This window comes from Macaca mulatta, chromosome 3 (genome assembly GCF_049350105.2).
Source record: "Macaca mulatta isolate MMU2019108-1 chromosome 3, T2T-MMU8v2.0, whole genome shotgun sequence".
Taxonomy (NCBI): domain Eukaryota; kingdom Metazoa; phylum Chordata; class Mammalia; order Primates; family Cercopithecidae; genus Macaca; species Macaca mulatta.
The window spans coordinates 116,930,687-116,943,066 of NC_133408.1; the positions used below are offsets into that span (position 1 = coordinate 116,930,687).

General features: G+C 37.3%; 1 protein-coding gene across 1 annotated transcript in view; it reads left to right on the top strand.

Moving 5' to 3' along the window:
* The window catches only part of THSD7A (thrombospondin type 1 domain containing 7A), a 496,180-nt gene that overhangs the window by 362,487 nt on the left and 121,313 nt on the right, over window positions 1-12,380 (top strand). The gene's annotated exons all lie outside the window — the stretch shown is intronic.

A 12,380-nucleotide genomic window follows, 5' to 3' on the forward strand; every position in this document is an offset into this window, starting at 1 on the left:
GCCAACATTCAAATCCAGGAAATACAGAGAATGCCACAAAGATACTCCTCGAGAAGAGCAACTCCAAGACACATAATTGCCAGATTCACCAAAGTTGAAATGAAGGAAAAAATCTTAAGGGCAGCCAGAGAGGAAGGTCAGGTTACCCACAAAGGGAAGCCCATCAGACTAACAGCAGATCTCTCGGCAGAAACTCTCCAAGCCAGAAGAGAGTGGGGGCCAATATTCAACATTCTTAAAGAAAAGAATTTTAAACCCAGAATTTCATATCCAGCCAAACTAAGTTTCATAAGTGAAGGAGAAATAAAATCCTTTACAGATAAGCAAATGCTTAGAGATTTTGTCACCACTAGGCCTGCCTTACAAGAGACCCTGAAGGAAGCACTAAACATGGAAAGGAACAACCGGTACCAGCCATTGCAAAAACATGCCAAAACGTAAAGACCATTTAGGCTAGGAAGAAACTGCATCAACTAACGAGCAAAATAACCAGTTAATATCATAATGGCAGGATCAAGTTCACACATAACAATCTTAACCTTAAATGTAAATGGACTAAATGCTCCAATTAAAAGACACAGACTGGCAAACTTGATAAAGAGTCAAGACCCATCAGTCTGCTGTATTCAGGAGACCCATCTCACATGCAGAGACATACATAGGCTCAAAATAAAAGGATGGAGGAAGATTTACCAAGCAAATGGAGAACAAAAAAAAGCAGGGGTTGCAATACTAGTCTCTGATAAAACAGACTTTAAACCATCAAAGATCAAAAGAGACAAAGAAGGCCATTACATAATGGTAAAGGGATCAATTCAACAGGAAGAGCTAACTATCCTAAATATATATGCACCCAATACAGGAGCACCCAGATTCATAAAGCAATTCCTTAGAGACTTACAAAGAGACTTAGACTCCCATACAATAATAATGGGAGACTTTAACACTCCACTGACAACATTAGACAGATCAACGAGACAGAAAGTTAACAAGGATATCCAGAAATTGAACTCATCTCTGCAGCAAGCAGACCTAATAAACATCTATAGAACTCTCCACCCCAAATCAACAGAATATACATTCTTCTCAGCACCACATAGCACTTATTCCAAAATTGACCACATAATTGGAAGTAAAGCACTCCTCAGCAAATGTACAAGAACAGAAATTATAACAAACTCTCTCAGACCACAGTGCAATCAAACTAGAACTCAGGACTAAGAAACTCAATCAAAACCGCTCAACTACATGGAAACTGAACAACCTGCTCCTGAATGACTACTGGGTACGTAACGAAATGAAGGCAGAAATAAAGATGTTCTTTGAAACCAATGAGAACAAAGATACAACATACCAGAATCTGTGGGACACATTTAAAGCAGTGTGTAGAAGGAAATTTATAGCACTAAATGCCCACAAGAGAAAGCAGGAAAGATCTAAAATTGACACTCTAACATCACAATTAAAAGAACTAGAGAAGCAAGAGCAAACACATTCGAAAGCTAGCAGAAGGCAAGAAATAACTAAGATCAGAGCAGAACTGAAGGAGATAGAGACACAAAAAACCCTCCAAAAAATCAATGAATCCAGGCGTTGGTTTTTTGAAAAGATCAATAAAATTGACAGACCGCTAGCAAGACTAATAAAGAAGAAAAGAGAGAAGAATCAAATAGACGCAATAAAAAATGATAAAGGGGATATCACCACCGACCCCACAGAAATACAAACTACCATCAGAGAATACTATAAACACCTCTACGCAAATAAACTAGAAAATCTAGAAGAAATGGATAATTTCCTGGACACTTACACTCTTCCAAGACTAAACCAGGATGAAGTTGAATCCCTGAATAGACCAATAGCAGGCTCTGAAATTGAGGCAATAATTAATAGCCTACCAACCAAAAAAAGTCCAGGAACAGATGGATTCACAGCTGAATTCTACCAGAGGTACAAGGAGGACCTGGTATCATTCCTTCTGAAACTATTCCAATGAATAGAAAAAGAGGGAATCCTCCCTAACTCATTTTATGAGGCCAACATCATCCTGATACCAAAGCCTGGCAGAGACACAGCAAAAAAGTAGAATTTTAGACCAATATCCCTGATGAACATCGATGCAAAAATTCTCAATAAAATACTGGCAAACCGGATTCAGCAGCACATCAAAAAGCTTATCCACCATGATCAAGTGGGCTTCATCCCTGGGATGCAAGGCTGGTTCAACATTCGCAAATCAATAAACATAATCCAGCATATAAACAGAACCAAAGACAAGAACCACATGATTATCTCAATAGATGCAGAAAAGGCTTTTGACAAAATTCAACAGCCCTTCATGCTAAAAATGCTCAATAAATTCGGTATTGATGGAACGTACCTCAAAATAATAAGAGCTATTTATGACAAACCCACAGCCAATATCATACTGAATGAGCAAAAACTGGAAAAAATCCCTTTGAAAACTGGCACAAGACAGGGATGCCCTCTCTCACCACTCCTATTCAACATAGTGTTGGAAGTTCTGGCTGGGGCAATCAGGCAAGAGAAAGAAATCAAGGGTATTCAGTTAGGAAAAGAAGTCAAATTGTCCCTCTTTGCAGATGACATGATTGTATATTTAGAAAACCCCATTGTCTCAGCCCCAAATCTCCTTAAGCTGATAAGCAACTTCAGCAAAGTCTCAGGATACAAAATTAATGTGCAAAAATCACAAGCATTCTTATACACCAGTAACAGACAAACAGAGAGCCAAATCATGAATGAACTTCCATTCACAAATGCTTCAAAGAGAATAAAATACCTAGGAATCCAACTTACAAGGGATGTAAAGGACCTCTTCAAGGAGAACTACAAACCACTGCTCAGTGAAATCAAAGAGGACACAAACAAATGGAAGAACATACCATGCTCATGGATAGGAAGAATCAATATCGTGAAAATGGCCATACTGCCCAAGGTTATTTACAGATTCAATGCACCCCATCAAGCTACCAATGAGTTTCTTCACAGAATTGGAAAAAACTGCTTTAAAGTTCATATGGAACCAAAATAGAGCCCGCATCTCCAAGACAATCCTAAGTCAAAAGAACAAAGCTGGAGGCATCACGCTACCTGACTTCAAACTATACTACAAGGCTACAGTAACCAAAACAGCACGGTACTGGTACCAAAACAGAGATACAGACCAATGGAACAGAACAGAGTCCTCAGAAATAATACCACACATCTACAGCCATCTGATCTTTGAAAAACCTGAGAGAAACAAGAAATGGGGAAAGGATTCCCTATTTAATAAATGGTGCTGGGAAAATTGGCTAGCCATAAGTAGAAAGCTGAAACTGGATCCTTTCCTTACTCCTTATACGAAAATTAATTCAAGATGGATTAGAGACTTAAATGTTAGACCTAAAACCATAAAAACCCTAGAAGAAAACCTAGGTAATACCATTCAGGACATAGGCATGGGCAAAGACTTCATGTCTAAAACACCAAAAGCAACGGCAGCAAAAGCGAAAATTGACAAATGGGATCTCATTAAACTAAAGAGCTTCTGCACAGCAAAAGAAACTACCATCAGAGTGAACAGGCAACCTACAGAATGGGAGAAAATTTTTGCAATCTACTCATCTGACAAAGGGCTAATATCCAGAACCTACAAAGAACTCAAACATATTTACAAGAAAAAAACAGCACCATCAAAAAGTGAGCAAAGGATATGAACAGACATTTCTCAAAAGAGGACATTCATACAGCCAACAGACACATGAAAAAATGCTCATCATCACTGGCCATCAGAGAAATGCAAATCAAAACCACAATGAGATACCATCTCACACCAGTTAGAATGGCGATCATTAAAAAGTCAGGAAACAACAGGTGCTGGAGAGGATGTGGAGAAATAGGAACACTTTTACACTGTTGGTGGGATTGTAAACTAGTTCAACCATTATGGAAAACACTATGGTGATTCCTCAAAGATCTAGAACTAGAAGTACCATATGACCCAGCCATCCCATTACTGGGTATATACCCAAAGGATTATAAATCATGCTGCTATAAAGACACATGCACACATATGTCTATTGCGGCACTATTCACAATAGCAAAGACTTGGAATCAACCCAAATGTCCATCAGTGACAGACTGGATTAAGAAAATGTGGCACATATACACCATGGAATACTATGCAGCCATAAAAAAAGATGAGTTTTTGTCCTTTGTAGGGACATGGGTGCAGCTGGAAACCATCATTCTTAGCAAACTATCACAAGAACAGAAAACCAAACACCGCATGTTCTCACTCATAGGTGGGAACTGAGCAATGAGGTCACTTGGACTCGGGAAGGGGAACATCACACTCCAGGGCCTATCATGGGGAGGGGGGAGGGATTGCATTGGGAGTTATACCTGATGTAAATGATGAGTTGATGGGTGCTGACGAGTTGATGGGTACAGCACACCAACATGGCACAAGTATACATATGTAACAAACCTGCACATTATGCACATGTACCCTAGAACTTAAAGTATAATAATAATAATAAATAATAATAATAATAAATTGTTGCCCTAATGCCCTGCTCACTAAGTAGGCAACTTGTATCATTGGTGGGTTAAATTGAATGAAATAAGAAAATGCACAGTTATGGTTGGATTTAGCCCTAAGTTTTCATCATGCATTTAAAAGTCATGTTATTTACTGCACTTTGTTAAAATGGGTTCTGTTTCCAGAATGAAGTTAAATGTGATATTATTGATTACATCAAAGCCTGGCCTGGGAAGTGGATGCTATCAGAAGGAGGAGGACGGCCTTTTACCCCAGCATCACCTATTCATTTGGCTAGGGTCATGAAGGAAAAATATGAACACAAATATATGAACAGAAACTTGAGATTTTAAAAAGTGACAAGGAAGAGAGCTTAGTGGAAACATAGGAAAACTTATTGTGAATAAAAAGAGTTTTGAAAATGATAAATCTTTGAAAATAATTGTATCATAATGTGAAGACCCCCAGGTTTCTTAAAGATATTTGAAAATCAATAGGTAAATATATATGTGGGGAAAAAAAGAGAAGCCTAAAGATAATATATCATTATAAATTGAATATCAAGGGTTTGTCAAGGTTAAAGTTGTACCAGACAAAGCTAAACTAGCAAAGTAAAGTATATTTGAGATTATTAAAGTAGGAGAATATTGAACTCAACTCTTGCAGGAATGTTTTTAAATACTGGAGTGACCTAGTGAAAAAATACTAGAGGACATTAAGTGGTGGGGTGAACAGTGGGATATGCCAAGCATATTGGATAATTCCTGAGTTTGCAAATTCTTTTCTCTATGATTAGGCCATCTGTGTTTGCCAATTAATGCCTATAGATGTCAGGTACCTATGCTCCTACAGAGACTGGGAGCTCAGAGCACTATTTCCTTCAATGTTAAAATTTCAAAGACCTGGTTCATATTTCCTTGAGAAAGATAATTCCTGGTTTGCAAAACTGGCAAGAGGTTGAGAGAAGATTTGCATACATTACAAAAGGGCAGAGAAAGAATTTACAATTGCAAGTGTTCTAAAATAAGTCCTTTAAGAAAAAAGAGGTCAGGGGCCTATAGTCAGGAAGAAACCTGCCTAATGCTTAATCAAGCTGAAGTGAATTTCAAGGCCTTCTTGGTTAGGTTCTAGTAAGCTAACAATCAGAAATGTATAAACACCAGTGCTTTTTTTCTTTTGCAGAAAAGCAATATATGTTCTGGTGTTTTAGGTTCACTTTTTCCCCTCATCCAACAAATATTTACTGTGAAACACTAAAATAACAGTGACTACACCAAGGACTTCAGATATAAAGATATTTGATAAGACAAACTCTCTGACCAGAAAGTTCTCATAGGTTAATGGAAGTAAAGGTGAGTAAACAGGGAATGAGAAAAAGTTTTAAAAGTGTTATGTCTGCAATGCTATGGGAGCAGAGAGGGCAGAACGCAACTCTATCTGGGGAATTTGAGAGAGTCAAAGTTCACAGAGAAAGAAAACCGAGTCCTCAAGGAAAACAGCGAGAGATGGGGACACCAGGCATGAAGAATAGTGTTTGCAAATGTCAGAGGAGTGAAAAAGCAGCATGTCAGTTCATGGAAAAATGAAAGCTTTCTGCGGATAGAATGTACGGAAAACATGAGGCAATGACAGATTTTGATTTTCTTTGTTCTGGTAAGGAAGTTGGGTTTTAGCTAATATATATTGGAGAGACTATACTATTCAGACTGACATTTTAGAAATACACCCTTGGGATACAAGGTAAATGAGATACAACAGAATCCCAGGGAAAAGCGTGCAATGATTTGGAAGAGAAAATGGATTCGAGATTTTAAAAATCAGGCTCACTACCTGGATATGGCAGCAAAAATAATGCAGGGATTAAAATTGACTTGGTAACTTTCCGTTTAAAATGAAGCAATATGTAGCTTCATTTTGAGAAGGAGAGTGAAGAATGAGGCATAAGTCTCAATTCATGGGTCATCTTCAGTAAGCTAAGGGTGATTGTGAACCTACATACTTTATGATTGTTAGGGAGTTCAGGTAAGATGGTTATATGAAAATGTTTTCTAGAAAGGTCCATGCAAATATGAGACTCCATTTTTCCCCTCTTTAATTCTTTTATAAACTTTTATGGTTATCAACAAATATATAAATAAAGACTATCACTATCAAAAGTCAATGTGAATTTTTAAGATAATTTCTGAAGAACACAAAGCATATCAAAATCTCAGTAATAATTATCGGAGTTACTCTGGATTTTGTATAGATCTGGCAAGAGAAATCTCAAAATTACAATCGTAGGATCTCTCTAAATGTGCTTTTTAATCTTAGCTCTTTGTCTGGTGTCTCTCTGCTTCAGTTTCTCCTTTCTGCTTACCTGCTTTCAATTCCATTATGTTGATGAGTTTCAATTTTATAGGGGAGGTGCTTTGCACATAGCACTATTGTGACTGTTAAAATCAACCATAAAAGTTAAACATTTCTATGATTTTTTTTAAAAATCAGGATAATTCAAGATGCATTTAGAGAATAGGCAGAACATTGATATAGTTGGGCTGTGTCCCTACCCAAATCTCACTTTGAATTGTAATAATCCCCACATGTCAAGGGTGGGGCCAGGTGGAGATGATTAAATAATGGTGTCAGTCTTCCCCATACTGTTGTCATGGTAGTGAATATGTCTCATGAGATCTGGTAGTTTTTTCAATGGGAGTTCCCCTGCACAAGTTCTCTTGCCTGCCACCATGTAAGCCATGCCTTTCCTTCTCCTTTGCCTTCCACCATGATTGTGAGGCCTTTACAGTCATGTGGAACTGTGAGTCCATTAAACCTCTTTTTCTTTATAAATTACCCAGTCTTGGGTATGTCTTGATTAGCAGCATGAAATGGACTAATACAAATATGTGTATGCTTTGCATTAAAATACAGTTGATTATATGTTTAATGTATTAATTTTTGCATTCTTAGCTCAATTCCTAAACCATTGAAACATTGAAACTCTGAAAACCTTGATAAACCATGGTTTATCTTCTATGTTTTATTTAGGCTCTAACACAATAAATGCAATAAACTTTCAGTATATAGTTTTACCAAGGAAAAAAAGGCTATCCACTGATCTCAATTCTAATTTTGTGTTTCTATGGTAGTCTTCATGAATTTTTATAGTAATTACCTCAAGCAGATGTTTTAGTCTCTTATCCTGATAATAAGAGACACAGTAGAATAAAAAGGAATAGTTTGGGAGAGCTCATGAGAGTGTAGTGGCATTCATTAAAATAGAAAAAACAAGGGAACATATAGGGGGTGACTTTAAAATGTCAAAATCCATGTTTAAGTTTATTAGAATAGTAAGTTATGAAAACATTTTCTTAAAGTTACATTTGTGAAGAAAGATAAATGGGGGAATACAAATATAAACATTTAACTCTCATTTTGAGTTTACAAAAATAAACCAGAGCATTTTCATTTTATATCTCAACCACTTTTGTAGGGTATTTCAAATAAGTTTAAACAGTATGTGCTTCAGTTAAGGCCTCAAAGTAAGGTGTAAATTGTAAAATGTAGACAATGGTTCATTTATTTAGTCTGTTTTATAAATTTTATGTATATTGGCAGGTTTGGTTATAATGCCTAGACCTTTGTGGGTGAGAAAAACAAAGTTATATAAATGCAAAGTAATCCTTCCTTTGAAACCATTTATGTTTGTAAATGTATGCCAAAAAGATATCATATTTAATATTAATACACAAAGGCAAGCATGAGGAGGATTCTAAATGTTTATGACATCAATATCAAAATCTAGCTAAGAAATTGTCCTCAGAGAGACTAAAGAAGAAAAACAAGTTGCATTGGTTTGTACCTACACCAGTGATAGAAATACATAAATCACAGTAGTGATAATCAGATGTGTCTGTCCAGATTTAATGGGATGCACACTTGGATAATCAAAGTCTCAAATAGCTCTATGGTGGGGACATATGGTGGATGAATATGTCCTAACTGTGGGGCTGCTGATATGAAAAAGTGGAATTCCCATAGTGCGAAGCAGCAAAACTTCCATTTCTCTATATAGATGAGTATAAATTAACCTGATATTTAGGTATGTGCATGTTTAATATACTCCTATATATACTCTGAAGTAATGTTATGCAAAACAGTTCTTATCCAATCAAAGTATATCCGAAACAAAATTGAATGTGAGGAAAAGAGATGAAATTATTTTCTGCTACTCTTATAAGACCTTAAGAGTAGAGTAAGGTCTTATAAGTAAGATTCAATTAACCTTATAAGTAAGATAAAATTAACAGCCTTAAAAAGTGGCTGGAATTGACAAGTTATAAAGTTGCCTGTGATAGCCATTGACCCAACTTTTTATTTTATTTTATTTGCCTATAGTTTCCCAAATGACTTATGCCTGGAATGCTGAAGATTTAGCTTAAAAAGAGGACAGTTCCTAAGGGTTCCAATTAGCTGAGTTGATTAAAGCATTCATTGAAAGCAAAATCAAAAATGTAATGATTCCATATTCTCCTAGCTCAATTGCTGTTTGTTCAATGGCTGTGAGCCAAAACATGTCACACTGGACTCATCAACGATACATGTCTTTGTATATGAAGCACTGTGTGACTGGCACCATGTATCACTATGTTGACAAACAACTTGAGAGTACCTGTCTCTTGACTTCTTTGGAAGCAAAGGCTTATCTGTTATTCACTGTCTTAGCATCCTCAGTTCCCCACGAAGAAGAACCCCAACCTAGTTCTAAAGCAGATTGGAGTATTGGTCAGAACTCATTTCAAATCTATGTTACTTTAGTCAAACTTCTGTTATTTGAGAAAGGTAACTTAACTTTTTGAGTCTCAATTTCTTTTAAAGTAAACATAGTCATACCAATGTCAAAAGGTTATTGTGAGAATTAGCTGAGATGATGTATACAACATTCATACATTCTTATCATAGTGCCTGACAGAAGATGGGCATTCAGCAACTATTCATTGAATAAGTGTTTTCAGTCATGGATACTCTGTATAAAGAGATGTATAAAGAGAATCTGCACAGAGAAGCAAATGCCATTAGGTATGAAGTCCAGATGAATTCATTTTATATAGCTGCCTGTCAAGAGACAGTCTGGTTCTGATCAAACAGGAAGACAATAAGTGGAGAAAAATTCTAGAGCATTGTTTCTTAGATTTTATGTGCATAGAAATTACCTGGGGATCTTTTAAGAATGAAGATTGAGGCTGGGGTGCGGTGGCTCACGCCTGTAATCCCAACACTTTGGGAGGCCAAGGCAGGCGGATCATGAGGTCAGGAGTTCGAGAGCAGCCTGGCCATTGTGGTGAAACCCCATCTCTGCTAAAAATACAAAAATGAGCCGGGCCTGGTGGTGCGCACCTGTAGTCCCAGCTACATGGAAGGCTGAAGCAGGAGAATTGCTTAACCCCAGGAGGCGGACGTTGCAGTGAGCCGAGATCGCACCACTGCACTCCAGCCTGGGCGACAGAGTGAGACCCTGTCTCTTAAAAAAAAAAAATTAAGGTTGTGATTCAGTGGGTTGAATCTGAGAGGCTGCATTTCCAGCAAACTCCAGGGGAGGGATATGCTGGTGTCCGCTGAATACACTTTCGCAAGGCCCTAGAGTACTTGAATACATGGCAAGAAATACTGTACTTAGATCTCTATTTGTCTAGAACAACATTCTGTTTCCTACCACAACTTAAAATTTAAGTATTTATTTAACAAAAAATGATTTAGTGCTTCCTACATATCAGGCACTATTCTAGGTTCTAAGTATAAAGTAGCAAACGAGACAGATATGGATAACACCCTCATTTAGTCTAGTGGTAGTCAGATAATAAACATATTAACCAATTAATTAAAATAGGTTCTAGTGGTGATTAAAAGTCTAACGAAAATAAACTGAAGGGACTGGGAGAGTGTGTATGGTCAATGAAGTCTTCTCGAAGAAGGAGAAAATTGAACTGAAACCTGAATGTTGAGAAACAGGCTTCTGTGTAAGACCTGAAATTTTCATACAAAGTGAACAGAAAGTGCAAAACTACTGAAACAACAATGGGTTTGGCTTGCAGGAGGAAAGGGAAAAAAGTCATTATGGCTGGAAGCTTCAACCTAAATGTGAGACAGTGATCAGAGCAGTAAAAAGGGACAAGATCATACCTGGAAGAGGTGGGAATGGTGCATAAATCACTCTAAAACCATTAGGGAAATCTCAGATGTTGGATCTTAGATGTGTCTTAACAGCTCCACAGAGGATTAAAGGTGATGGAAGGAATGATCCTACAGGAAAATACACCCGGCTAAGCAGAACAAGTGATTGAAAAAGAGCTAAAATAAGATATGGGACACAAACTGGGGAGAGGGGGGAAGCATAACTTTAAAAGAAAGGTCAAAACTGCAACCGGTTTACATGACAACAAACAAAAATGCATTACTTATGCCAGGCAAGCTTATCTAATGGCACCCTTGTAGCAAACTCTCCATTGCCACAGAACAAATAATATTTTTCTGGCCAGGCGCGGTGGCTCACACCTGTAATCCCAGCACTTTGGGAGGCGAGCGGATCACGAGGTCAGGAGATCGAGACCATCCTGGCTAACGCAGTGAAACCCCGTCTCTACTAAAAATACAAAAAATTAGCCAGGCATGGTGGTGGGCGCCTGTAGTCCCAGCTACTCAGGAGGCTGAGGCAGGAGAATGGTGTGAACCCGGGAGGCGGAGCTTGCAGTGAGACCAGATCGCACCACTGCACTCCAGCCTGAGAGACAGAGACTCCGTGTCCAAAAATAAATAAAAATAAATAAAAGAGAAAAAAATCTGAATAGAAAAGATTGGGTAACTACTAGAGGAGACATACAAATATAACTTTTGTTAGCTATAGACTGTAGCCCCAAACTTTTCTTGCTTTCCACAGAATATTGGAAACAATAGTGAGAGACGGTAGATGGCACTATAAAAGACAGCAGTGAGGAAAATAAGATACAAGAAAGCACCCCTTGCACTAAGAAAAAGCCTAGTAGAAAAAAAGACTCATCATTATTATGTCAAGTGTGAGATATTAAATGCCTTATACCATAATGATTTTCATACTCTACCTACCTACCTATATATCTACTATCTGTTTAGTACACTGTTTTATTGGGATACATGCCAAACCCCAATGCCAATAAAAACAAAATTTAAGAGCTCCCAGAGATTACAGTAGCTAAATAAGAATGAATAATATAATGTTTACTCAATTGTAATTTTAATGAGCCTCCTTACTTACTAGTGAGTAAGTCTAATGATTTAAGGCCTTGCAGTGTAGTGGCTATTAACACATAGGTGCATCCCAATTGACTTCTGATTTTGTCTCATGATTAAAGTGTCTGCAAGCTAGTAGCTATTAACATGTTAGAGCATTTCCAATTGACTCTGATTTTCTGTCTTGTTTTTAAAATATATGAATAAAGGAGCGTACATTAAAATGGTGCTGCTAACTCCCCAAGTGAGAAACAGGTTGGAATATTTTGTTCAGTAGCCAAAGAATGGCAAGGTGAGTCACCCTTTCTCACCTGAATGCCTAATGCGAGGCACACAATTTTTATATATTCATCCAGTATTGTGATTATATTCTGTGGCAAAATAGCAGGTTAATTTTTGTTTGATTGTGTATCATTTCATTCTGTTCTGTTCCATTGACCTCGTTAACCACCTATATTAATCATCTAAACCACAGAGTTCAGACATTTTCTCCTACCCTGTTTTTCTGTTGGTTGTTTTTGGCATTTATTAACAGCAACAATGTTTTGTTTCTCATTGGCCTTTTATGTATCTCATTTCACTCATTCAG